The sequence below is a fragment of the Acomys minous genome (assembly GCF_964271855.1).
Source record: "Acomys minous genome assembly, chromosome: 11".
Lineage (NCBI taxonomy): Eukaryota > Metazoa > Chordata > Mammalia > Rodentia > Muridae > Acomys > Acomys minous.
Genome location: NC_140492.1, coordinates 29873570 through 29900185, shown reverse-complemented (window position 1 = coordinate 29900185; position 26616 = coordinate 29873570). Strand labels below are relative to the sequence as shown.

The 26616-nt window shown below is 36.4% G+C and overlaps 1 pseudogene across 1 annotated transcript; it reads right to left on the bottom strand.

Annotated features, from left to right (window-relative positions):
- Positions 1–22430: 22430 nt before the first annotated feature.
- On the bottom strand, positions 22431–22904 carry LOC311608969 (small ribosomal subunit protein eS12-like; annotated as a pseudogene). The gene has a single exon. The product of its transcript is annotated as a small ribosomal subunit protein eS12-like (transcript).
- Positions 22905–26616: the final 3712 nt, after the last annotated feature.

Sequence of the window (26616 nt, the reverse complement as noted above, 5' to 3'; positions counted from 1 at the left end):
AACTATGCTCATAGTGGCATTGTTCATAATAACCAGAAGCTAGAAATAGCCGAGATATCCCTCAAGTGAAGAATGGATAAAGAAACTGGTACATGTACACAATGGAATACTGTTCAGCTATGAAACGCATCAAGAAATCTGCAGGCAAATGGATGGAGCTGGAAAAAAATAATCCTGAGTGAACCAACCCTGACCCAGAAGGATCCTCATGGTATATACTCATATGTAAGTGGGTATTAGCCACATAATAACAATATTACAATTCACAGACCTAAGGAAGATAACTAAGAAGGAGGATCCTCGAGAGGATGTTTAATTCTCATTCAGAAAGACAAAATGAATAGATATTGAAGGCAGTTGAAGAAATCCTCTCTGGGGATTAGGGGAGAGGAATAGTGGTGGAGAGGGAGGGAGAGAGAGTAGGACCAGCAGGAGACAAGAGAGGGGCTATGAGTTGGATGTAAAGTGAAAAAAATTTTAAAAATAAATTTAAACTTACCATATTTTTTGGACTATAAGACACACCTGAAAATAAGACACATCCAGTTTCTACAACAGTAAAATAGGAAAAAAACAGTAAAAACAGCAATGGGACCATAAGGTGCACCCTTATCTCCCCTCCCCCACTTTTGGAGTGGAAAAAGTGCGTCTTATGGTCCAAAAATTATGATACCCCCCAAAAAAAACCCAACTATGGAAATCCTAGTCTAATTTAACTCCAAGGTCTATGGTCCAATGAGCTAGCACCACTTATACAAACAAGATCTGTTGTGCCTGTGCCTGTACATGCACATTATGCACAATGTACTGGAAAAGTTTCTCAGGAGCTCTTAAAATCAACCTATCCCAGTGATGTCTGGGTGTGTTTATGAAATTTCAACATGAGGATATAGCAAATGCTATATTTCCTTTGGGAATCTCATTCTCAATAATCTATGGTAGTACTTGTAAGTCTTGTGTACTGAAAGATAAGTGTTTACTTTAGAAAATGAATAAAATCTTTCTATGGGCCATTTGTATATATAATTTGAGTCAAATCTTACCACTGGATCAAGGATCAAGTTGAAGTTCAATGCCAGCAGCCGATTGGTAGTGAGGACAAGTTTAAATGCTGAAGAATGTAGAGGTTTCTTTTAATTTGTTGTTGATGTTTCTTTTTATGTCCTCATGCCCTGTATTTCTTGCTCATACTGGTTTTCAGCTACCAGGAGCCATGCTCCTGTAGTGCTGTGATTTACCTCTGACCCTTGCTGTGACTAGAAATTTTGTAATCTAAGTCAATTTCTCTCACAGCAGGAACTGCTGGTAAAATATTTCATTGTAAAACAGAAAATTGGCTAAACTCTTCCATTCTGAGTGTCCAAAGGGATATGAATGTGAAACTGACTTACAACACTCAGGCAAAAAGACTACCAGTCTCTGTATGACAGGTACACATTGAAAATTCAGCTGAGATCCAGTAGGTCTTATGGTCAGCAGACTCAATTTTGGTTTCTAACCACTTTTATTAGAACTTACAATCAAGTGATGTGTTACAAGAGTACAAACTACTGGTTATTGAGAAAGCTGAATTAAACATAGGACATGGTTGTATGGTTCAAGTTTGTGAACTTACAAGCAGAAAATCAAGTGACTCATAAGCCTTCTTTAGTCTAAATGAATCTAAGAGGTAATTTTGGTTTAACTCTTGGATTGACACTTTTTTTCAGATTTCCAACAAATTTTTTTTGTTTTTTGTTTTTTGTTTTTTCTTTTCTTTTCTTTCTTTCTTTCTTTTTTTCTTTCTTTCTTTCTTTCTCTTTCTTTCTTTTTGTAACCTTCTTTCTCCAAACAGAGCTTGCTACTTCTATGTTCACCTTCAATGTCAGTCTAATATCGGGGAAAAATGTGAGAGTTTATAATTGAAACATGTGAGCCTTTCAAGTTCAAACCATATTTGAATTTCTGCCTGCTCTCTGGGAGATTCCAAACTGAACGACGACAGGGTTGGGCACAGAGTTTTCCGTTTAACTTCCTGATAGAGCCCAATCATGTGCAGGTTCTGCCAATCACACTTACTTAGACTTGGAATAAAGAGATGAGTGATAGTAACTGGAGAACAAAGAGAGTAACTGAAACATCAGAGGCACAGGAAATGTTCCCATGAGCTCAGTACCCAGAGCCAGGAAATGGATGCTGTATCTGCAGTTGGCAGGGAGAGCTCTAGAAGTCCATGGCTGTTTACCAGCAGCCTGGTGGCTCAAGATCGGGATTTACCTGTGGTCCAGTCCTTACTTAGTCTTGGAAGCCTCAAGCTTCTGCCTTATCTGTGTTTGATACCTTGTGTATCCATTTACAAAATTTCCCTGTGCCATACTGCTCACAGTATTTTTACTAGTCTTTCACTTAGAGCTCCTCAGAAGAGATTATATCAGGAAGACAATATTTAGTCATGGCAAGAATAGAAATCTTGTCACCTATGTTGTTTTATGATAATGAAGAATCTACTTTTAGTTAAGACATGATTTAACTGGGTCATATGTAAGAAAACCAAATCAAGAGAATTTCTGTTTTATAAGCCTGGGCTTCAGTAGAGAGGCTTATATAAATCTACAAATATATAAATGATTAATTATAATAGCCTCACTTCACTTGAAATATTAATCAAGTCACATAGTTCTTATTTTACATTCAAGCCAGAAGCGATTGTGCTTTTATGTTTGTGTGCTTGATCCTCAGTTGAAGTTTTCAGATGGCAAGTTTATTGTTATCTCTCTGAACAAGTCAGATATAAATATGACTATCATAATTATAAATGCTATCTATGAAAATGATGGAAACTGTTAGTCAGAGGGAAGAAGGAACACTCTACCTCAGAAACCGACACTTGTCCAGGCTAATTTGTAGTCTTTAACAATCATCAGTTCCACAGAATAACATGTCAAATAAGAATGAAATGGCTGCTGTAGCATGCACAAGAACTCGTATATTTAAAGGGACTGTTGAAAATAAAATTTTGTGAAGTATTATTACTGTAAAAGTACATTAAATTATCAAATAAAATTATTACTGTATGCAATGAAAAATATTTTTTTCTTTAAAATTATTATATATATTTTCATATTACATCTGGATTGTTCTACTCTTGCTTGTATCTTCCCGTTCCCACCCACCCTCCCTCTTCCATCCCATTTCCCTTCCCTAGCCTCTCATGGGAGGGGGGCCTCTTCCCCACAGCCTATCAGGTCTCATTCTGACAGAATAGTTTGCATACTCTTCCCCCGTGTGCCAGAATGCATGTCCTCCCTGACAAGAGCAGGTGATCAAATAGGGAACACCAGAGTTCAGAGTTCATGTCACAGTCCCCCTGCTCCCATACAACCATTTTAATGAAACCAAGTTTTGGAACTTAGTTTTAGTTGTTATAAACGGAAATTAGTACATTGACTCAATTTCTTATGAGGCATAGTCATCTAAAATGCATATGACATGATTGTAAAAGACATTTTATTACAAATAACAGCTTAGTTTATGATCATTTTATTATACATTAATACATTTATTATACATTAATTATTATACATTGATTAATGACTTATACATTAATCAGCAAATGAGTTTTTATGAGCATCTCTTTTATAGATAAAATTTAAAACAAATATGTGATTTCTTTGTACTTCCAGTTGTGTGTGTGCTTATGTATACATACCAGGTTGATCATTACTTTAAAGTTAAGAGTTGTTTGGCAGAATCATTATACATTTTATTATACATTAATTATACATAATATTTATTAAAATAGTTTAGTAAATAGTCATTGGTAAAAAGAATTGTGATGATGCTCTTAAGTCTAAGTCCACTGTGTTAAAGTGGCCAAGTATATGAGTTAGCCATATTCTTTTTTAAAGATAAAAGTTTATTTAGTTCATAATGATGGAGGCTTAATTACTTGCTTAGCTCTGATGGAAGACTTCTTGGTTGATGTCACATCTCTCTGTGGATAGTAATGGTACATATGTAGCAGCAAAGATTATGAGAGAGAGAGAGAGAGAGAGAGAGAGAGAGAGAGAGAGAGAGAGAGAGAGAAAGAAAGAGAGAGAGAGATACCTTGCAACAGTTCTTCCTGGTCCCTACAGTACCACTCTGATAAACAAGCCTTAAAAACATTGTTCTTTTGGAAATGTTCAACATCCAAACTGAAGCATCAATGAAATAAATTAGTCACAGAAAGCAAAAAAGCTGATCTGTATCGCTCTATTTGTTACTTTTGTGAGAACAAAACTGACAATATCTGCTCGTACGTTCAAGCCATGTTCATATGCCTTAAGCACAGACATTTCAAAGGCTTTTTCGACTGTGAGGGGATATATTTAGTTAAATAACTAGAACTAATTCTTGGTTACTCTATAAATTTGGAACACAAAGACCAAGAGAGCCAAAAATTCTGGACCGAGAGGGGCCTGCAGAGACTAATGCACCAACCAAGGGCTATACATGGAGACGACCTAGGCCCCCAGCTCAGACGAAGACTTTAGGCAGTTGGGTCTCCTAGTAAAGGGACCAGGGGCGGCCCCTGCCACGAACTCTGGCTCTTTGATCACTGCCCCCTGGCAGGGTGGCCTTGCCAGGCCATGCAAGAAGAGGATGTAGGCAGTCCTGATGAGACTTGATAGGCTAGAGTCACTTGGTAGCGGAGGAGGGCTGCCCTCTCTGAGGACTAGGAGACGGGTATTGGGGAGAGTGGAAAGGAAGGTGGGGCTGGGAGTAGACCATGGAAGGGACTATGATTGGGATGTAAGGTGAACAAATTAAAAACTCATTTAAATAAAAAAGAATATAGTAGCCTAAACAGAAATGTGAATTCTCTATATCTAAAGAAAAAACTATTTCATGTGGACAAGCAACATGTTGCTTTCTAAAGATCAAACAATCTTCTAGCTACAAAAATAAATGAATAAGTTGTAAACACAGAAAGCTCAAACTTTAGTATTGTAGAAGATATACTATAAAGAAATAATGTTAAATGTATTTTCCTGCAACCTGCTTTCAATTTTCTTCCTAGCAACCTTAACATTATGAAATTCTAAGAGATCGGAATACCATATCTATTTATTTCACTATTATGACTAGCAGAAGGGTCTTGGACATAATAACACTCCATAAATATACATTAAATGAATGATACACATTAAATGAATGAATGAATGTCCCAAACATGCAACAGAAATGGGGGTGCAGTGTTCCCTGAAAGGTTCTATAAACAAGCAAAAAAACATCTACTTTACATTTGCTTCAATACATACGGCTCTGCAGATAGGATGGAAGCCTACCAGAGACAATATTCATGAGACCCTTTCACACAAGAGCAGTTCATACAAAAATGTGAATTTGAAAGGGATAGATGTGAGGACATCCTACTGAGACTCTAGGTAAGAGAAATATAGGAGATGGGGAAATAGAAGGACCCAGAGTGTCCTAGAAACCTACAAGAAGAATATCATGATGGGTGGATCAGGGCCCAGGGGTGTCTGCTCGAACTATTGCACTAACCAAGGACAAAACGATAATAAATATTGAACCTCTACTCTGATCTACCCAATGGACAGGACATTCTCCACAGTTACGTAGAGAGTGGGGACTGACTTTGACATGAACTCTGGTGTTCCATATTTGACCACCTCCCCTTGGTGGGGAGGCCTGGTGGCACTCAAAGAAAGAATAAGCAGGCTACCAAGACGAGACTTGATAGCCTATGACCATATAGTGGGGGAGGAGATCCCCCTTGGTCTTAGACCTAGGGGAGGGGAATAGGGTGAATGTGGGAAGGAGGGAGGAAAGTGGGAGGGAGGGAGGAATGGGAAGATACAAGTGATAGGATGGCAATTGAGATGTCATCTGAATAAATTAATAAAATTTTAAAAAAGGAGACACAATTAGAATTTTGAATATTTTTCTCTTAATATTCTTTTCTATGAGAGAAAACAGAGTGGCTGAGTCATATTTAGGTCTAGATGAATTAATACAGTATGTTTGAGACAATGAGCATAACTGAAAATTTTATTAATATGGGGCATCATACCAGTTAAGAGACTATTATAAGGGAACTATAATATTGATATATGAAAATGTAACAGTCTTATAATATTATAAGACTATTACAATATTGTTGTTGCATAGTTGAAGGGAGAGAACTATTAGTAAATGAATTTTCTTACAGTTATACATGAGTTAAGAAAGATGAATAGTATTTGATAAGATCATATGCACTTGTAATATATTGATGAGTTTTTATTCACACAAATCAACTAAGTATAATATATAAATATACTGTTGGCTGTTATATCAATCTTCACTTTACTTAAACTAGAGATCATTAAGTTTCTTTTTTTTTTAATTTTCAAAACTCTCTAGATTTCTCTCCGTTTTTCATTTGAGGAAAGAAATAGTCTATGGAACATACTTAGTGTTTGTTTTGGAAAATAATTGCCACATAACACAGCAGTTACCACACAAGTGTCATGTGATACACTAATGAGGTTACCAAAACAAAGTGGCCTAATTTTATTTGTTTTGTTCACATAAATATTTTCCACATGAATACTTTCAAAATACCTTCTGTTTTGCAGAAATTTACAAGCACCATTTATTTTTTCTCTAGAAAGACATTACGATATAAAATTTCTTTAGAGACTCTATGAATTATGAATGCTTAGGGGAAGCCTATCCAGTCATTTAATCTGGTCAAAACTTTTAGCAAGATTCACAATAATACATGAACAATATTCTCACCTTGGAATAATATCGTTTAAAGATGTGTGTGAACAGGGCATGCATCAGTATAAAGTAAATTTTAGCTACAGAGTTCTTACATTGGGAAAGGTGGCCCAGAAACTTGAGTCCTCACTTAATAACATTACCTAAGACATCATCTACACATTCTTTTTTAAATTTTTATTAAATATTTTTTACACAAACCTTTTTGTTATCTACTCATTGTTTGAGTGACATTTGAGTGAGATGTTTCTGAACCTGTTATTTTCTGCCAGAGCTAAATGAAGGTGCTAACCTCAACTTTTCCCTCAAGATTCAATTGCCACTGTACTTGTGTTTAAAAGTTGTCTAATCAATTTATTGACTTCTCACCCCACCAACTCATTAATTTGCTTCTATCCTAGGTCTCTGGGTTATCAGCCTTTGGTTCCCGGCCATCCAGACAATATCATTTGTGACTCATAGTATAATTTTCAACATCAAGTTCATGGGTGAGGTGTTCTTGGAACCATCTCTTATCAAATTGAAGTGAAAGTAATACTCATTGCCTTAAAAACTAGAAATATACTGTGGACAATGTAAATTTTTAGTTTGCTCCAAGTGCCTATTGCTTTTATAAATCAAGTATGGCTTTGAAACATCATTGGAATTTACATTTTTATGTGAAATATATTTTCATTCATATGGGAATATGTCTATAGGAAAATAATGATTTTTTTTATTTCATAGAAAATGCTAAAGTGAAAAGGAAAACTACAACTGTTTTCAACTTTCTTAGAAGAAGAAACCCTAAATATGCCATAAAAATGAGTCTCTGAGTTGTTTCACATCCAAAAGAATTGGTATGGAAAAAATGCTTGGGTCAAGATGCGTGAAAATAGACGTGTTACAAAGGAAAAAATTATATTTACAAAGCAATGTTGTTTCCTCAAGACTTTAATCTATGTTTCCTATTTTAATGACCAGATAACTTTTTAGATTGATGTGTTTTAAACTCTTGTTTTTTTCCTCCACATGTGACTAAACATCAAAGTAAGATCAAAAAATCATTTCTTATTCAAAATTTGCCTGCTGGTCTTTAAGTATATAACTTATTGTCATGTATAAATTTATAATAAGCAAAATGAAAAATGTAAATAGTACATTCTGATCTCTGTTCCTAGAGAGTTTTGTGAATACATTTCCATTAATCTAGTTGTAAAAGTGCCCTAAAGTTGTTTAATTCTCTGTTTTTCTGCAGGACTTTAATAAGAACTAATCTTCTCATTTTCATTCCATTCCTCTCTCTGGTCCCATTGACCTTCTATGGAAGCCTTAAATGATTCTATATGTACCTGGTTATGTATATTATAAATATCTGGTAAGTCAGTAGCCCTTTGTAGGAAAGGGATTTGTAGGAAAAACTGAGCTCATGGCAATGAAATGAAATTTAAAAATTGCTTACAGGTAAAATGAAAAAAAAAAAAAAAAAAAAAAGGCCAAACCTGACATTTGTTTCTTTCTCCACTGATTAAATCTGGATACCATAGGAGAAAAATAATTCATATTCTTTTTGCAAGACACTTGAATACATATTGTATAAATACATTTTAAGTATTTGTGTTTTAGTATACATTCTTCTAAAAGGATACCTCTTTAAACTGAAGTAAATTAGTATATTAAAGTAAATATTGTTTTATTGTTGTTGTTGCTGCTGAAATAGGTAAATCACTATTAAATCAGAGAATTAACTGAATTGCAGTGGAAGCTGATACTAGGAAGCAGTCTTGAGAAAAATAATGGAAGCATCAGTTACAAAATAGTGTACTAGGACAGACCTATCACGATCCCGCTTACTAGTATTTGTGCAAGCCATAGTCACATATGTATGAATGTGTGATGTAACAGATATTTTGGAAGTAGATCACATGGAATGGTGGATTTTTCTCTGAGTTCCAATGATGTATAGATTTACCTTTTTTTTTTCAGAGTCTAACCATTGTGATAGTGCCACCTTTAAGATTTTAAAGATTTGCTTTTATATTCTGCCCATAAAGTACCCTTTCAACAATTACTAATAACTCCAAATACAGGTGGCCTCCTCTAGATATATGGTATTCAGAAATGAACAGAGAAACAGAATAAATAACAATTTCTAAACATTTATAAAATGCCAAGCACTTGGTTGAAAAGGGCAATATCATTAAAATTTTAGTAGTTTAACAAAGTGAGTGTGTATCAATCCATGAAGTTTCAGTTTAGCACTTTCTCTCTCTCTCTCTCTCTCTCTCTCTCTCTCTCTCTCTCTCTCTCTCTCTCAAATTAATAAAGTCAGAACAAGGCCACAGTCATTTGAATGTAATTCCAGGATGCATAACAACTTCCTCCCTCCCTTCCCTGTACAGTTGGTAAGGTGTGGCTTCTTTATCTTTGTTTTGTGCTTCCTGATTGGGCCCTAGATATTCCCCTTCCTCTCAAAACCATAGTTTCCTAGTTTCTAATCACTGATAAAATGCCCAACTAAGGCAACTTAAGGAAAAAGGCTTATTTTTCCTCATGGCCTAAGAAGGGATGTACTCTATCATGCAGATGAATATTTATTAGCAAGAATGAGAGGTGACTATATACCTTGAATTTGCAGTCACGGAAGCAGAGAGATAAAGTATGGTGCTTTATCAGCTTTCTCTTTATTAATCAATCCAGGGCCACTTCTCCCAAGTTAGAATGTTGGTGACTACAATTAAGGCGACTCAGCTCTACTCAGTTAAACCATTCTGTAAATAATTTTACTGACATATCTATGGGTTTATATCTATAGCAGTTCAAAATCTAGCAAGAAACTTCTGGAACCACATTCCAAAATATATCCTTCCTCCTACAATGTGTTTCTTTAATTACTTGTTACAGTGAAAAAAAAATGTTACTAACAGCCATAATAAAGCACATAGCTTTTCTTGGAAGACAGTATCCTATTAGTGTAGGAATAACAAGAGATACTTTCATCTAAGTATTTGGATATACAAATGACAAGGGGACTGAAGAAGAAAACAGCAGAACAGCACCTTTCAAGACAGAGACTCTATCCAGCAGTAGATCAAAACATATGCTGAGACAGCCAAACATTAGGCGGAGCTCAAGGAGTCTTGTGGAAAAGTGAGAGGAAGGACAGAAAGATCCAGGGGGCACAAGAATTCAACCAGAAGACCAACAGAGCGAACTAACCTAGGTCTAATAAGCCTTACAGAGAATGAAGCACCAACAAAGGAGCACATATGGACTGTACCTAGGCCCCCTACACATATGCAACTTATGGGTAGAGTGGGAGTTGTCTCTGATATGGACTCCATTGCCTGCTTTTGTGTCACTTCTCTCTGGTTGGCTGCCTTATCTGGCCTCAGCGGAAGAGGATTCACTTGGTCTTGATGTAACTTAATGTGCGAGGGTGGGTTGGTATGGGAGGAGGGGGAAGGAGCACCTTTTCTGAGGAGAATGGAGGGGAATGGGGAAAAGGGTGAGAGAGCATGAGACAGGAAGGAGAAAAAGAAGGAGCTGGGATTGAGACAAAGTGAAAATATAAAAACATCAATATAATAAAAAGAGAATATAAGATTTTCATATAGAAAATATATAGAAATAATAGAAAGGCTAGATTATTGAATATGCTCTTCAACTATAAAACTTGTCATTCTCAAATATTTTTTAATTCATTGTTATAGAATTCTGTATATTGATACAGAAATAAGGTTAATTTTGATACGTGGGTATAGAATTTTATATATTTATTCAATTTTAAGGCTATTTATAATATACATATGTATGCATGTTTCTACTCTGACATTAGGTATTGGACCTATGCAACTTATTTACAAATGTAAGGTTTACTTTCAATCCTGTTAAATGCTGTTATTACAGAATGTTCAGGATAATTAACTTTTACAAGTTAACGGTTAATCAGACTCATGGTCAGATACTTGTCTAGCTTATCATAGGAATATACACCCTTGGATGAAGAGATAGTAAATATCTAGAAAGAAGCAATGTTTGCCTATTCATATTTACTATAGTTAGATGATAGACAGATAGATAGATAGATGATATGATTATATACTATGCAAAAATAGATATAAAGATATAGTCCTCAATAACTTCAGAGACTTACAGAATATGGCATTTAAAGATATTTTTATTAATTTGAAGTATTTTTGACTTGAGACGTGTCAGATTCTGGTTACACCCCTAGCCTACCTCAAGAAAAATGAAGAGCATCATAAAATCTTCTTTTAGAGATAGCTTCATTAATGGAAAGCTAGCCACTGGGCAAAAATTCCTCAGCTCTCTCTATAGTCAATATGCTGTCCAAAATGACAAGATTTGGACAGACACTGGGTTAACTGCTAAGCTCTGCAATGACAGGGTACGCAAGCCTTTCATATTTCCTGCTTTACAATTGTCTGCCAAGCATACTAGGTCAGAAGACTGAAGATGATGCTTCATTGTTCGAGAGAATGGGTGACTGACCAGGCAGTAAACTGTCTCTATTATATTTTAGTTCTGGTGGCTGCTCATCTGCACTTCCTACTTATATCAAAATTTTATTCATAACAGTTTCATAACTGTTCTTACTTTATATAGTTTATTATAAATAAATAAAGTCCATCTGCAAAAAAATAAAAAAATAATAAAACCAAATTAGCCTCAAATATTTTAATAAAATATCTGTGGTTAAATTTAACCAAGAAAGTGAAAGATATGTATGATAAAACTTGAAGTTTTTGAAGAAATAAATTGAAGAAGATATCAGAAGATGTAAAGCTCTCCCAAAGGTATAGATTGATATTAATGTAGAAAAATAGCCATCTTACCAGAGGCAATCTAGTCATTCAATGCAAGCCCATCAACATTCCAACACAGTTTTCTACAGATCTTGAAAGGACAGTCTTCAGTTTCATATGGGAACACAAAAACCAGCTAAAAATCCTGAGCAATAAAAAAATTTCAAGAGCTTTGACCATTCCTGATGTCGTTATATTATAAGCAATAGCAAAAAAAACCATGGTATTGGCATAAAAACAGACATTTTCATCAATGGAATCAAATTGAAGAATCAGACATAAACTCTATTACCTATGAACACCTGAATTTGAGAATGAAGCTAGAACTCCATATGGAAAAAGGGCATCTTCAACAAATTGCTGGTCAAATTGCATAATTCCATGTAGAAGAATGGAAATAGATTCATATTTATCACCCATATTTGCCTTCAAGTAAAGTGGTTGAAATACTTCAACATAAAACCAGGTACACTGAACCTGAATAAAAAAAAACTGTAAATAGCCTTGAGCTCACTGACACAGGAAAAGCCTTCCTGAACAGAACATCAATAGCACAAACTCTAAGATCAACAATTAATAAATGGGACCTCATGAAACAGAAAAGCTCCTGTAAGGCGAAAGATGCTATCATTCTGACAAAGCAGCAGTCCACAGGACGGAAAGGATTTTTACCAACTCCACATCTGATAGAGTGCTAATATTAAAAATATATAAAGAACTCAAGAAAGTTGTCGTAAATAAAACAAATAACCCAGTTAGAAAAAGGGATATCTATCAAAACAGAGAATTATCCATAAAGGAAACTCAAATGGTTGAGAAACACTTAAAGAACTGTTCAATACCCTTAGCCATCGAGGAAATGCAAATCAAAATTACTTTGAGAAGCCAACTTAAAACCTATCAGAATGGCTAGAATCAATAATGCAAGTGACAGCTCATCCTTGCAAAGATGTGGAGCAAGGAGAGCACTCTTGTTGCCAGAGGGAGTAGAAACTTCTATAGGCACTATGGAAATAGTTATGATGGTTCCACAGAAAGATGGGAATCTAACTACCTCCATGTCAACCTCAAGGTCTGGCTATACCACTCTTAGCCATATACCCAAAGGATGCGTGTTATTATCATAGGAACACTTGGTCAGACATGTTCATTGCTATATTCATAATAGCAGAAATAGGAAACAACCTAGATGTCTCTCAACAGAATAGTGGATAAATAAAAGAAGTTACATTTACACAGTGGAATATTACTCAACCGTTAAAGCACCATGAGATTTGTAGGCAATAGGAGGGAACCAGTACTAAGTGAGGTAGCCCACATAGAAAAATAAATATGTGTTTGCTTATAGCAGGATATAAGCCATTAAATAGACTACAATCAAGCTATGATCCATAGACCCATCTAAAGCTTAGGCATAGAGAAAGGGACTAGGGGCCGGCAAATATGGCTCTCCTTGGGAGGGGAAAATAGATTAGATTTTATGGCTGGACTAGAGCTAGTGGTTGTGGGGAGGGATGAGAACTGGAAGATTGCTGGGAGGGGACTGAGGGAGAGAGTCAAGGAGAGGAAGCTAGAATTGAGCATTTAAGGAGTGGTATGGAGAATCATGGGAGAAAGGCAAAGTAGAAGGACCCAGAGGGTCCTAGAAGCCTACAAGTAGAACATTATGATAGGCAGATTTGGGCCCAGGGGTCCCGCTCAAACTAAGGCACCAGCCAAGGACAATACAGGCGGTAAACCTTAAACCCCTACCCAGATCTAGCCAATGGACAGAACACTCTCCACAGTAGAGTGGAGTGTGGGATATTACGTTCTCACATACTCTGGTGCCTCACCTTTGACCATGTCCCCTGGAGGGGGAGACCTGGTGGCACTCAGAGGAAGGACAGCAGGTTACCAAGAAGAGACTTGATACCCTATGAGCATAGACAGGGGCAGGTAATCCCCCTCAGGAACAGTCATAGGGGAGGGGAATAAGGGGAAATTGGGAGGGAGGGAAGAATGGGAGGATACAAGAGATGGGATAACCATTGAGATGTAACAAGAATAAATTAATAAATGAGGAAAAAAATGTTTACATACTAAAAAAAAAAAAGGAGTGGTATGGAAGTCTAGTGTGTTGGAAACTTCCTATAATCTATGAAGACCATCCTAATGAAGTCTCCAAATAATGAAGGAGGCAGATCCTACCTAGCTATCTCTTTTCACAAAAGAAGCCTTGGTTTCATCCAGTTGGTTTCATCCAATTGAGTGTTTGCTTGGAAGGGTCCTATGGAAATCTTAAAATATCTATATTTATTAATTCAGAGAAAACATTCATATGCATAAAAGTAAAAACAATGAAAGTCTTATAACTTAATTTATAACTTAAATTTTGATAAGCATTGCATATCTTAAATATCTATATATCTTTTAAAATTATATAAATGTAAACCTTAATCAAAACTGAACTTGAACATAACTCAAATAGTATTGTATAATTGTATAAATTGCCAGATTTTCCTACAGGACTAGAATTTTAAGTACAAGTAAGAATGATGGGCTATAATTAATTGTATTTCTCTATGGCATCTGAACCCTTTCATCACCTAATAGTTTCTAGGGTAATTAACAATGCTTTCAGTTAACAGCCTCTGTCAATTTAAGCTCTTGATATGTGTGTGTGAGGTGTATTTGAAGGACATTTATGAATCTAAATAAAGTACTTGATTTTCCAATGATACGCACAACTGCTACTAAATGTTATATATCCATTGTCTATATCTTCCATTACTAAACTGAAGCTCAGGAAATTTCCCGAGGTTTCTGCAGTATTACACAAATGATGATGGCATAGCAATAACCCTGGACATAATTTCCCATGGCCTACAGAGTGTTGCTCAGTTCCTTCTCTAAATGGTCTGTTGTAGATGAAGTAATGTATTATTTCAGTGAATCAGGTTTTGGGAATGAGAAATACACATTATATTATCAAAAACATGTCTTCTTATAAACAAATAATTTGTCTGTTTTTTTATCTATGATTGTCCATAAGAAACTTCTAGGCTTTCATATTTCTGAATGATGAGACAGTCTGTTATCCAAGGTAGGCTTTTAGACCATACTTGGATTTTTGCTAAGGAAATGGTCCAGGGTTCAGATGCATCCTGCCAAAGTGATCAATAATATGACTAGGGAATGAGTCTTCAAGACACAGTATCTGCTTGACTCTCTGACTGCTGGGAGCAGGATGGAGGAGTGAGAGGCACCCAATGAATTAAATCAACCATGCCTAGAGAGGGAAACTTTGATATAACTCTAGAAATAAACTAATGTGAGCTCACTGATTGACAAATACATAATGTGACAGGATAAAAACCTACCTGGATTCCATAGTGAGAAAAGCTGAGACCTTCTTTTAGTCTCCCTAATTGTGCATGTCTTCTTATATGGTTTTCATAAAATGGTTATCAGGTGGGAGAGATGGCTTCATGGCTTAAAAAGTACTTGCCACACCAAGTGTTACATACAACCTGTGTTGAGATTCCCAAGAGGACAAGGATAATGTGGGGGTACAAATGTACTTCCAGCATTCTTATGCATTGCTGTGCTGAGATGAGAGGCACACACACGAAAACCACAACCCCATGGGTGCAGCTCGTCAGGACTATATGGCTATGCAGCAGAATGATAAACACTGCCTCAATACGAGGTGAAAGGCGAGAGCTGTCTTCCAATTGTTGTCTTTTTACCTCTGCTTATGTTTCATGGAATCTCACCCTCCCCCCTCTCTCTCTGACACACACACACACACACACACACACACACACACACACACACACACACACAACTCAAACAAATTAAAATAACTAACATAGGTATTCTCTTGTACTGGATTCTGTTGATTTTTCCCCAGAAAATTTCCAAGCCTGACTATGTCTTGGCATTCCCTATATTTTTAGCCAAATGAATAGAAACAAAGACAGGCTGAAGGCCACGAATTGTGGCTGACATCTGAAATGAGGTCAGTGTTAATTAGCACTATTAGTTTTGTGAAGTTTGTGCCAAGTTTGTGCAGCCAGTGTCAGAAATTCATGGCAGAATTTGAGCGTTCTCACACATTTCTTGGCAAAGCTCTTCCTTCTGCCCTGCAAAAATTTGTCTGAAAGCCTCTTAAGACAGTGTTTCTCAGCTAGCGAGTCGAGACTCTTAAAGACCATCACAAAAGACAGATATGCACATTGTGATTTATAACAGTAGCAAAATTACCGTTCTGAAGTAGCAGTGAAAATACTTTTATGGTTGGGGGCACTACAACATGAGAAATGTGTTAAAGGGTTGTGTCATTAGGAAGGCGGAGAATCACTGCTCTAAGAGGACCACATTGTAAACTTAATAAAGCACAGTGACCAGTATGATGTCCTTCATGATTGAAGGAAAACACAGACAGTATATCATACAGTCTTCAAAGCTATACAGAGGCAATATACCCAATTAATAGGCTATGAAAATGCATTAAGAGTTTCATATTCCCGCATGAACTCAGGCACTAACAAGAACTGTGACTTTGGAAAGCATTCTAGACCCGTTTACTCCAAAAATAAGACAGTTAAATTAAGTAATCGTTGTCATCCCTTGTACCACTTTTGTGGGCAGAAGTTTTAAATCTCAGTGCCTTAGTTTTAGTTTTAGATCAGTTAAATAGATCCTCCTGGAGGTATGTTTTGGGTGGTTGTGAGATACCCAGTGTCGGACATTAGAAATAAATTTAGGTCTCCTGCAAGATCATTATATGCTCTGTACTTCTGAGTGATCTTTCTACCCCTTACACTTTGATTCTTACTTTTCCTTTTTTCATTGACATTACCGTTCCATAGCCTCATACATATAATAATTGGTACCCTATTTTTTTGTGAAAGGCAGTGAGTTGAACTTGTTGCCCTAGGCATTTCATACTATCTTTGTGGAGTGCTAAAGGTACTGTTTTTAGGTTACTTCCTATTTACTTGCTCCTCACAAATGTTTAAGGATATTCATGTGTTCTAGCTCACCCTCTTGGTGCTATTTTCACATTATTTGGAGTTAATAAAACATAGGAGCAGCACTTAATGATAGAAAATTGTTGATTTCGAATAGTGCTTATCTCAAAGTTAAAAGTTTTACAAAGAATCTACATATGATGCAACTTCCTTGAAAAACGCTGTTTGGTGTACCATTTAAATAGACTTTCTGACTTAAAAAATCTCACTTTCAGTAAGGTGTTTATGTCATTCTGGTTTAAAAAAAAACCATTGTACAAAAACACACTTGATCCTAGAGGCTGTGACAAAACAATGGGTTTAATAAGTATACATGCAAACGAAGTCACACTTACTCTTTTTGTGTTTTACAATAATTTTTATATCAATGTTAAAATTTCAGTTACTTCGGGATTATATGCATCCCATAAACAACTGTGTCTATTTAACACATGCCTATTTTTATTTATTTATTTATTTTTATTTTTTTCTCCTTTATTAATTTATTCTTGTTACATCTCAATGGTTATCCCATCCCTTGTATCCTCCCATTCTTCCCTCCCTCCCATTTTCCCCTTATTCCCCTCCCCTATGACTGTTCCTGAGGGGGATTACCTCCCCCTGTATATGCTCATAGGGTATCAAGTCTTTTCTTCTTTCTAATGTAGATACAGGCGCAGAAATTGGAAGGTGAAGGATGCGAAGGGAGCTTTCTATTCATATGCAGGTTAATTACACGTCTACACTTTGGGCTGAGAGAGTCACTCACTTTTTGCTTTGTTTTAAGAAAGAACATTTTTTTCTTATTTCTTGTAAAGTCTGTATTTTATGGCATGATTATTGTAAAGTTAAAATAAAAATCCTCATTTTAGAAATTGCATGAAGAGATATAAAGTGAAGGCAAAATCATTGATTTAAAAGAGTGGATTGTGGACTTGGAAAAAAGCAAACAAGCCAATAGCAGTTACCTTTATGCAACATCAATGCAAATTACCTCCTTGCTAATAAAATCAAAAGAAAGATATTTTGCTCTTTTAAAAGTGAGGTCTAATAGTTGCACAGACATTGCAACTCTGCACTCTTTGTGAATAACCATTTATACAACTATATTATTCCTCTTGCTACAGATTTGATTTTTATTAGTATCAAATTTTCTTCGCATTGAACTTCTGTTGCATTGCAATCGTAACATAGAATTTATTACAGTATAACTCTTTTGTTAAGTGGAAGCCTGAGTCTGCAAAATGACTTTTGATAGCACACTTGAGGAATGGGAAAATTTTAGACAGATAAATGTTTTTCGGTATTAGTTGCTAGAAGTCATAGCAGGGAACTTTGTTTTATAAATAAAAATTTAATGGCCAATAAAAGATGTATAGGAGAAGGAAAGGTAGTTTCACTGTATGAGAAATTTGAGTCAAATTGTTGTTTCAGATTTTGGTTTATCACCAAAATGTTATTATTTTAAATAAAATGTGAAAAATATGTGATGTGTCATTTATTTTAAATTATGGCAAAACCATAGCAATAGATCACATTTACCTTAATGTATTTTAAAGTCACAGTTTTGTGACTAGGTATAACTAATCCTTACTGACCTCTAAATATCCAATCCTGTCCTTCCAAGATAGGTTCTAGAACACTCAGTCAACTGATATATTATAGAGGTTTGTTTTATTTGAGTGTTCATATTATTTTGTATTCTTGATACAAAACAACTCCTTAGATTTTTAGTGCACATTTTACACACATAAGGACAGAACATCTACGAATCTTTCTAGGTTTTATTTCTGGCTAAGTCCTATCATGCTGTCTTAGTAGGTTTCTCAGGCTCAGATACAACCAAATTGTGTCAAACATCTGTACTGCCATCATTTTTTTCTCTTTCTCTTCTTTTCTTCAGCATCTCCATCATTAAGAAGCCTTTTAACAGTAAGACTAACAACAACAGGAATGAGTGACTAAGGTTAAATTTAAAAAAAAATCAATATTCTTGTTCAAAGATAAAAGAGGTGCAGCCCTGAATTCCAGTGTTACTTGAGGAAAACCTCATCCGTTACCTCCACGCAGTGTCTTCATAAAACCTCAGCTATGATAGGTATTCGTTTAGAAGTGGCTGACAGCCAGAGAAGAAGCAATGCCCAGCTGAAAATCAGTATGTGTGCCTTCTTCTACCTACTTCTTGGAGGCTTCATGTTAAACCCTTTTAATTTCTGTTTCATTAGTCAGTGACTAAATGCAGTGCACAGGACAAATTAGTTTATCAGTGAAAACAAAGGGGACTAAAGATAAAATCTACAAGTTAAGCCACTGGTTTAATAACTGATGCTAGGCTTAGCAGTTTTACAAAACTCCTAAGGTGCCATGTTCTCTTAGAGGTTTCTACAATTTTGAATAGTAACTTTGAGCTCACGCAAACATATATTAAAATAAAAAAATCATCATTTAATACTATAGAATTTTTTGCCTGGCTTGTCTAAGCCATTGTTTGGATCTGAAAGAATTTAATTAAATCTCCTTCATATTTGTTGCAAATATAGGCAAGTGGAAGCTAATAATAAAGTAAATATTTATTTTGATCTATTAGACGCTACTTTAACTTTGTTGTTTAATAGAGATTCACAACCAATTATGACTCTCAGTAGCAAAATGTATCTTCTACATGTTAATTCAAGTGGGAGTGCTTTGCTTTATGCTGCACTATGGATGGAGGGTTTTTCAAGCCCCAAAACAAAGCAGTCCTACAGTATTATTTTAGGTATGGTGCTATAATATGGTTACAACATCCACAATTAATTTTAAACGTTCACTACTGCATATGTTGAAAACAATTACTCACTATGGCAATGGCTTTTAGGGGTCTCAATCATGTAAAATTGTACTGTTCTTTTGTATTGGTACAGTGAGAATGGCTGGAAAGTTGAACAATAAGATTGTAAATAACACTGAGCTCTGCTTCTTAAACTAACCGCTTACGGTTTCTTTGCTGTGATATCCTTTCACTAATAAATATAAACAGGTATCAATACTGTATTAAGCAAAGCCACTCAATACATTTTGAGTATAGAACAGGCAAATACGGACAGGAAGACTATACTGGTCTATGAAGGGTCATGTAAGCATAAACATTAAAAAATAAAAGTCACACTCTAAGGGTAGAGCAAACACCGCTTCAGCAACCCAAGACTTGAGTGGTTCCTGTTATTGTTATCTTTACATTAAAAATTTTTTTTTACAGTTTTTAAAATTTTCTATTTTCTAGTTTCCGGTGTGGAAATTTTAGTTGACATTTTCTTTATACTGAAACACACAGCAAACAGATTTTTAGAAAACTACTGGATAATTGTCCAAATGTTTTGAGTGGTTGGAAGGGTTTCCCTGGTCTACACGCTATCATCTCCAGTAATTTAGGAGCTCACCTTAGTGCATTTTTCTCGCATACTCAAGAGAAAAAAAAATGCTTATTAAAAATCATTTGTTTTAACCCAATGTTAAAATATTATTTATATATACAGATGACAGATTATTTGTGTAAAGAAAACTTATCTTTAAAAAATTAAAATACTTTAAAACGTGTCCATAGCAACTCTAGTCACAAAAAACAAGAAATGGAAGCAGCCTGGATAATGAAAATGTGGTACATTTATATCATGGAATACTAGTCAGCTGTAAGAAATAATGAGATTATAAAATTTCAGCATATATGGATAGGCTAAGAAAAATTATATTGAGATAGGAAATCCAGACCAGAAAATAAACGCCGTATGCTCTCTTTTCCTACCTCTAGTTCCTCAGATGTGAGTCTACAAACTGTAGTCACCACAAAACCCAAGAAAGTATAAAGGGAGCATAAGTGTGTGAGTGTGTGTGTGTGTGGGGGGGGTGTGGTGATCATAAGAGATGAATAGCAGGATATGTGTGATATGAAGTGGAGAACAGTGTAACCTGGAAGACACTAACTTAAGTAATAAACATTACAAAATTTATTTGTTTATTCACTTTACATCCTTTTTGTAGCCCCTTCCTTCCTTATCTCCCAGTCCCACCCTCCTTCCATCCGCCCTGTTCCCTTCCCCCTAGTGCCCAGGAATTGATTCCCCCTTCCCGTTCACCTCAGCTCATCTGGTCTTACCAGGACTGAGAGCATCCTCTCTCCTATGGCCGGCAAGGCAGTCCCAATCCAGCCAGGGGGAAATGAAAAGCTGGCAAGAGAGTCCATATTAGAGAGAGCCTCTGGTCCCATTACTAGGGGACCGACATGAATCTTGAGGTGCCCATCAGCTACATTTTTGTAGAAAGCCTACATCCAGTCCCTGCATGGTCCTTGGTTGGTGCTTCAGTCTCAGCAGACCCCTCTCCCGGACCCTGGTTATTTGGCTCTTATGAAGCTCCTGTCACCTCCAGGTCCTTTACTCCTTCTCCCCACGTTTCCACAAGGCCCCCTGAGCATTGCCCAATGTTCTGCTGTGAGTCTCAGCATTGTTTCAAGGTGCTATTGGATGGAACCTCTCAGAGGAGAGCTCTGCTTGACTCCTGTATGCAAATAGGAGCATAGTGGATGTAAACATGTTTTTGGTTTAATCCCAATGTGGGATGTGACATAGATTTATGTGAGTGTGTGTGGTGTTTGTTCCCTGGAAATAGACTTGTGGAACAACACATAATGTTTGGCCACTAGAAGAGGAAGTTCCTCCTGCAGGGACATAGTCTTTGCCCACTGATAAACATCCTAATACAAACACTCAGAGGATATATGTATATATATGTATATATGTGTGTGTGTGTGTGTGTGTGTGTGTGTGTGTGTGTGTGTGTGTGTGTATGCCCCCCAGAGTTTAGGTTTTTTATTTTGATATTGGCTCCATCGCTCTGTTTCCAGAAAATCTTAGAAAGAAATGCTACAAAGAATGCTTCGAGGTCCCAGGTTTCAGCTACTGTTCTGGGTTCTGGCTGCTGCGGTTGCAGTCGCTGTTGCTGAATTGCTTGCTTTGCTATTTAACAGGCCTACTAGAATCCTAATGACAAAAAGTGGAATTGCTCCAAGGAACTGAGTCTAAAAAGGTCTACTTTTCCTGTCCCCATCAACCTCTTTTCTCTCCTATCTAGGGCAGGTGGATTGGAAGTGAGGTATAAGCGTTAAAGAACCCCAAAAAACAGTAGGTTTGAAAAAATTCAAAGCCTAATTAGCAGAGCATCTTTAACAGTGTCAGGATTTGATTCCTTCCCATGGTGTGGGTCCTGAGTTGGACCAGTCATTGGTTGGACCTTTCCTCAGCTTCTGCTCTATCTGTTCTATCTTTACCCCTGCGCATCTTGCCGACAGGGTGAATTCTGAGTTGAAATTTTTGTGCGTGGATTGGTGTTCCTCTCCCTCAAATAGCAGATTGTCTAGTTAGAAGGTGTCCTCTTCCATCTCTATGACCTCTGCTACTAGGAGTCTTTGCTAGAGTCCCTCTCATATTTCTCTGGGAGCCTACACTGAATTAGGTCTCTAGCTTGTCTTAGAGATGCCCCTGCCCACAGTTTCTCTTTTCTCTACAGGCCTTTTGTTCCACAGCCCCCTGTCCTTTTTTCTTCCACCCCTGTCTCTGCCCAGGTCTGATCTGTCCCCCCTCTGTGTTTTCTCCCCTATTTATTCTCTCTCTTCAATCACTGCCTCTGACTAGTCTATTTCCCCTTCTGAGGGATATTTAACCATCCTCCCTTGGATCTTCATTGAATTAATGTTTTTGGGTCTGTGCATTATAGTATGTTTATCCTGTACTATATGGCTAAAATCCACTTAGTGAGTACATACCATGTGCGTCTTCCTGAGTCTGGGTTAAATTTCTCAGGATGATCATTTCTAGTTCCATTCATTTGCCTGCAAATTTAATTATTTCTTTGTTGTTGTTTAGTAAGCCAAACATTTTATTTATTCATTTCTTGCAATGAAATACTCCTTGATGACATTCTTGGCCCTAAGACTCTTTGCCATAATCATTAGCTAGCACACAACTACAACCAACCACTCTCTATAGCTTTGCCTCTCAATCATTTTTACAGAGGCCTACCCATTCCCCCAGTTTTTTTGTTGTCATCAACCTTTATGAGGTTGATCTGGGGCTCAGTGCACAGTGCCTCCACCAGCTCATTTCAGTTGGATGCTAGCACAGAAAGATGGGCCTGGCACTTGTCTAAGGCCTTGGCAGCTTTGCATATGGCACATGCTAGGCCACTGTGGATAAGAGTGGTCTTCAGCACCTCGTGTAGAGCAGTATTGACATCCATTACACCCCCAGCAGCAATGCCTTCCTCAGCCATGGTTGTGGATTATGGGTGAGGCAGAATCATGAATGCACTGGAGCCTCTGCCTCCACACAGCTGCACAGAGGCAGGGGAAAATATTTGTTTTTAATAGCTGAGTAGTATTGTTTAGCTCCAGCTTGGGAGGAGAGAGGAGAACAATTCACAAGGAAAAGGAGGGACTAGTGACAAATTACACTGTGCATGTTTGATAAAGCCTGAAGGAATCATATTTTAGACTTGCCTAAAATGATACATCACACAAACACACACACACACACACACACACACACACACACACACACACACAAACACACACACACAATAAAGGAAGGTAAGACACATGACCTGAAGAGGTTTCCTACAAGAACTAGAAACTACCCAAATTTTCATTACCAGACAATGGAAAGTCTTCTTCAAGTGGTAGGTTCAAGTAGTACAAGTGATTCCCTAAATGTAATGATTTTTATACTAATTAATTAATAAACCTATTAATTAATAGTGAGTTATGAATCAATTATGGATATATACCTTTATTGTCTCTTGGGAGTTGAAGGTGGGTCTGTATTTCTGAAGATATGTTTTTTAACACATGTAATAGTTTATATATACTTGTACTTTTTACTACTATAAATGGTGCTGCAATGAACCCATGCTCATGTGATTATAAAAATATTTACTGACTTTCTTCCATATCTCAAAATATACTTTGAGAATATGAATATTTTAAGGAATCCACAGGCAACAAATGAAAGGAGAGATTGTTTCTTTTAAGAAATGGAACCTAGCATTGAAATTTAGACCTTGCTTTAAGTTTTTTTTCTTCATATATGTAAATATTTTTTCCTTTTTTTTATTAATTTATTCTTGTTACATCTCAATGGTTATCCCATCCCTTGTATCCTCCCATTCTTCCCTCCCTCCCATTTTTCCCTTATTCCCCTCCCCTATGACTGTTCCTGAGGGGGATTACCTCCCTCTGTATATGCTCATAGGGTATCAAGTCTCTTCTTGGTAACCTGCTGCCCTTCCTCTGAGTGCCACCAGGTCTCCCCCTCCAGGGGACATGGTCAAAGGTGAGGCACCAGAGTATGTGAGAAAGTAATATCCCACTCTCCACTCTACTGTGGAGAGTATTCTGTCCATTGGCTAGATCTGGGTAGGGGTTTAAGGTTTACCGCCTGTATTGTTCTTGGCTGGTGCCTTAGTTTGAGTGGGACCCCTGGGCCCAAATCTGCCTATCATAATGTTCTACTTGTAGGTTTCTAGGACCCTCTGGATCCTTCTACTTTGCCATTCTCCCATGCTTGTCTCATCTAGAGTCCCAATAGGATGTCCTCCCCTCTGTCTCAGTTTTCTGGTAAGTGAAGGCTTTCGTGGGACATGCCCCTTGGGCTAATATGCAGATATAAGTGAGTATATACCATTTGAGTCTTTCTGCTTCTGGGTTAACTCACTCATTATGATCATTTCTAGCTCAATCCATTTATCCACAAATTTCAGGAATTCCTTGTTTTTAATAGCTGAATAGTATTCCATAGTGTATATGTACCACAGTTTCTTTATCCATTCTTCTACTGATGGACACTTAGGCTGTTTCCATATTCTGGCTATTATGAATAAGGCTGCTATGAACATGGTTGAGCAAATTTTCTTGTTGTGTGCTGGAGCATCTTCTGGGTATATTCCAAGGAGTGGAATAGCTGGGTCTTTAAGTTTAAACTAAAAAAATGAGGTGCCAAAAATGAGAGGGATGAAAGAGAGAAAAATGAAACTGTTAGATACTTTACTGAAAGCTGCTCCTATGCAATTTTATTTTTTCAGATACACTTTAGTTCAAAATCATGGACTAACTAGGATGTATTTATATATTTGTGCATTTATATATACGTGTGTGTGTGTGTGTGTGTGTGTGTGTGTGTGTGTGTGTGTGTGTAACAACAATAAAGAAAAAGATGTCATGAACTTAAGATGGAGTGAGGGAAGGGGTATATGGGAAATGTAGAAATGACAGTTATAATTTATTTTAAAATATACTTTTTAAAAACTGGAAAAATACTTTTGACAGGAGGAGAAAAATTCAGGAAAGAAGTCTAAAGGATTTTTTTCTCTAGCTCACCAATAAATAAAAGTCAAATAGATTGTTTTTTTAAAAAAACTTCAGTACTATCTCTCTGACTTTACCAGCTGTGGTAATAGCATGTATGGAGTGAGGAAGCTAAAAATATACAGTATATCCTCTCCCTAGTGATAAAATGTTCCAGTCCTTTAAAGAGACATTAATGATGTTTTTAGAGAAAAGGGATCTCTTGTTGCCAGTGGCTTTAATTAGTATAAAATACTATACAAATAATTTCTCCAGCTGTAGGTCAGAAAATAATTTGTTTCTCTGAATTGATATAATAGATGCCTGCTAATATTTTTAGACCAATTATTTTCATTTTATTGAACTTTGAAAGTGAGTTTCAGCAGTTTTCAAGGCAGAGATAAAATACTGCCATCAATTTTCATATTAATGCCTTTTTCTGAGGCAATGTCTCTAAGTAGCTTTTATTTATTCTGTTTTCCTTTTAGTAGTAACATATCCAAACTTTGACAAGAAGTCTTACCATAGTTACTATTGTAAAGAAGTGCTGTTTGAAGTTTCAGAAATGTCCTCCCTTGTAAAGCCTTGTGTATGGGGCTCTAAGGGATGGTTCGGAGCTCAAAGCTATGCCTGCATAAATGTGGTCAGCATTTTTTCTTTTTGTGAAGTGGTAATTTAACAATGTTGGCTTTGCTGTAACCACTGGAGCCTCCTAAGAGTTCAAGGGAAAGTTTGCAGTATTAAAATTACACCCTTCAGTGATTGGATACTGTAACCGTGAGCCTTGTAAATTATAATCTGGTTCATGCTGAGGTAGAAGAGATAACTTGGTATTCCACTGCCCACATCGGAGACAGAGATTCTACAACCCTTTTTCAATATGAAGAGCCCTTGAGTAAAGCATAAGCACATAGTAAGAAGAAACAGAAAATACATGTTCATCCTCTCAATTATTTATAAACCACATACTACTCATAAGCATTGCTCTACTGAATCAAATATCTGAAGCAAAAAAAAAAAAAAGATTTATCTCAGAATTTTCTTCCAAAATTGCTGAATATCCACAGACATATTTGCCAGAGGACTGCGTTTTATCTTGATTCCTTTAAATTCAACTTATTGTTTATAAAATCTAACTAAAAAACACAAGTTAGTTTTAAAAGAAAATTACCCGAACGTAAGATCCATACCCGTCAAATTCAACAATTCTGAGAGTCATCCACTGGGGCTTGTAAGATACTTATGCATTTATTAAGCACTTAAGTCACACATTTCCATACCCATTAATTTGTCCAGCTGCATTGCTGTTTATCCTCCTTACTAAAGTCCTGAGAGAACAAGAGCATTCCTGTAGACATCCCTTAAACTGCTGCTGCCCCATAGGAATTCAAATCAACGAAGCGAAAAATTGAGTTGAGGTATGGAGATCACTCATGACAACATTAGCAGTAAATTATTTGGTGCTAATCATAAGACATGGCCTTGGAGAATTCTGGGTCCTAAATGCATTTTTTTGATGGCTCTGTTAACTTAAAAGTGTCATCAATTAGATTATGTCCATAAATTTGTGAAAGAAAAAGTAGAAAAAAATGATTTCCCAGCATTTGATTCTAAATTGTACATATTGCCTAGCATCCTAGCAAGGATTGGATTCCATTTCAGAAGATTAGCTAGAAACCAAGAAGCA